This window comes from Myotis brandtii, unplaced genomic scaffold (genome assembly GCF_000412655.1).
Source record: "Myotis brandtii unplaced genomic scaffold, ASM41265v1 scaffold517, whole genome shotgun sequence".
Taxonomy (NCBI): Eukaryota; Metazoa; Chordata; class Mammalia; order Chiroptera; family Vespertilionidae; genus Myotis; species Myotis brandtii.
In genome coordinates this window covers 1053230-1055784 of record NW_005369706.1, presented here as the reverse complement: position 1 = coordinate 1055784, position 2555 = coordinate 1053230, and the positions used below count along the sequence as shown (strand labels likewise).

The window sequence follows — 2555 nt, the reverse complement described above, 5'->3', positions numbered from 1 at the left end:
GACTGTGTCAAGCAGCAAGGATGGACCGGCTTCCGGCAAATTCCCCCTTTTTTATTTTTTAAATGATAGTGCATATAAATCTGCGGCCACCTCTCGGATTGTGTTGTTTAAGACTGGGAAGAAGGCTGACAAGCAATGATAGCGAGCATAGCTATAAACATAGTGGATGGAGTGCACAAGGAGCCTTGTTCCTGTAGAAAGTTGCTGGCCTCTTCAGTCAAGGGATTTTAGCTGTCCTCAAGTCGGGGGTTTGTGTCCTTGTTCCGGCTTCTGGCAAATTCCCCCTTTTTTATTTTTTAAATGATAGTGCATATAAATCTGCGGCCACCTCTCGGATTGTGTTGTTTAAGACTGGGAAGAAGGCTGACAAGCAATGATAGCGAGCATAGCTATAAACATAGTGGATGGAGTGCACAAGGAGCCTTGTTCCTGTAGAAAGTTGCTGGCCTCTTCAGTCAAGGGATTTTAGCTGTCCTCAAGTCGGGGGTTTGGTTGTCCTTGTTGATCTGGCTAGCGGGCGGCGTCATTGGCGATGGGACATATGGACAGACAAAAAGGAGGCACATGTGATCCTCCCAATGGACAGGTGGTTCCAGCTCAGGGTTGCACATCTGCTGCAGGTGTGCTAACTCGGCCTCCCAGGGGTGACGGTCCCCAGGAAGGAGGCAAAGGCTGCTCCTTCTGGAAAGATACAAAACACAACCTCTTCCCCACATCATCACAAGATCTGGTAAAACTCCTGTCTGGTTTGTGCAGAAAAGGGAGCACAATAGAAAACATATTCATATTGAAAAGGTTTTAAAGGAATTACTTGCTCCCATAGTTAGTGTTTTTACTAAATGCAGAGTATCACATTCATACATACCCTGTTCCTTGGTACCACTGCTAACGAAAGAGCAATCTTTACAGTCATTATCATAGGAAGCAGGGAGGTAGAGACAACTGTCAACCAAACCCCTCACAGCTCAGGCAGATTCTTTCTCTACTGGCCATTACTACTCAGTGTGTGTTCCTACAAGAGACCCACTGTAGCCCTTCTAGATTTTCCCGTCAAAAAGAATCAGGCTTTTACTGGGGGCGGGTGCCTGGTGGCATGGGAAAGTTGAACCTAAGTTCTCATGAAACAGCCTCTCTTCCACTTACTGGCTTTAGCGTAGAAGAAGAGCAGGAAAATGCCTAGGCCAGGAAGCTTCATTGTATTTTTTGTTTGTTTTTTGACCCTAGATTGTAGGGTCACTTGAATGAGGCAAAGCATCCTACTATTAATGGAAAAGAGATACTCCTTCAGCACACTTTTTCACTGCTATGATGGTACTGTTGGACATGCTTCCTCCTTCTGTGTGTTATGCCAGGAAACCCACTACCAGGGTGACTGATATGGCAGTCAAAGCTCTCAAGGGCCTGTGATAGAACCTTATGGTTGTCACAGGATCCTCAGTCCCAGTCCAGGTCATAAGTGCTGTCATAGCCAAACTCCTTCTGCACATCCACAGGGTATTTGCCCCACATCCGTGGTCTGCGCCCCCTTTACAGCCCATATCACTATCTGACAGTGAATTTACTTGTTTTTCTCTATCTGAATGTTAGGTTCACTGCTCTACCCACAGAACCTAAGAACAATGCTTGTCACATAGTGGGCGCTCAGTAAATACTTGTTGAAGAGAGAACCTAATCTGTAAAATCGAGGCTAGCAAGCCGGAGGGATCATCCGTTAATAAAAGGTGAAGCCATGTGCATCTCAACTGTGTGCCGTCTGTGCATCTCAACTGCGTGCCGTCTGAGCGCCCAGATTCCTGGCACTACTTGTCGGGAGAAGCCCAGCTCTCCTCCGCGGGGCGTGCACTCACTTTGCAGGAGGCGACGGCGGCGGCGGCGGTGGCGGTGGCGGTGGCGGCGGCAGTGGCAGTAGCAGCGGCCTCAGGGTCTCCTTCTTCGTGGACCAGATCCAACAGCTGGAAGCCTGCGTCACTGTCGGCTTCTGGGTTTTCCCGCGCGTCCTCGGACTCCAGGTCATCCGAGAGAAGGCCCGAGGGTCGGCGGCTAGAGACTACCCTGTAGCGACCCTCCTGCTGGATCTTCCGAGTGGAAGCGCGGAGCTTGTGGCGGATACGCTGAGGGGTGGCCCGGGGTCGGGGCAGAGCGCGCAGGAGCGGCTGGACCAGATCCTCCTGGGAGCACACGGTAGCCACCAACTGGAAGACATTTTTCTCTGCTGCTTTCTCCAGACCCTCCGGGGACGTCTTTTGGACCGCCGACTCTACCGCATCTCTCCGGAGGCGTTTACAGGCGAGGACCAGGGCCTCGGCAGGCTCCTCGCTGTGCTTCCGCTTCACGCGGAGTATAGCCGGGCGACCAGCCTCCATAGCGGCAGTCGTAAAGCAGGTCCAGGGGTTCCCAAAGGTGTGGACGGAGTCAGCGAAGAAGAAATGACACGGAGACAGCGTTCAGTTGATCAGCAGCCTAGCCAGGATCTCTAGCCAGGATCTCCAGTCAGGTTCTGTGTTTATTTCTCCTGCTACATCTGTATTTATACCAGTTGATTTTAATCCTGTCAA

At 50.9% G+C, this 2555-nt stretch overlaps 1 pseudogene; it reads right to left on the bottom strand.

The window, feature by feature from the left end:
• Nucleotides 1-1538: 1538 nt before the first annotated feature.
• Nucleotides 1539-2369, bottom strand: LOC102242186 (annotated as a pseudogene).
• Between the last annotated feature and the right edge of the window lie 186 nt (nucleotides 2370-2555).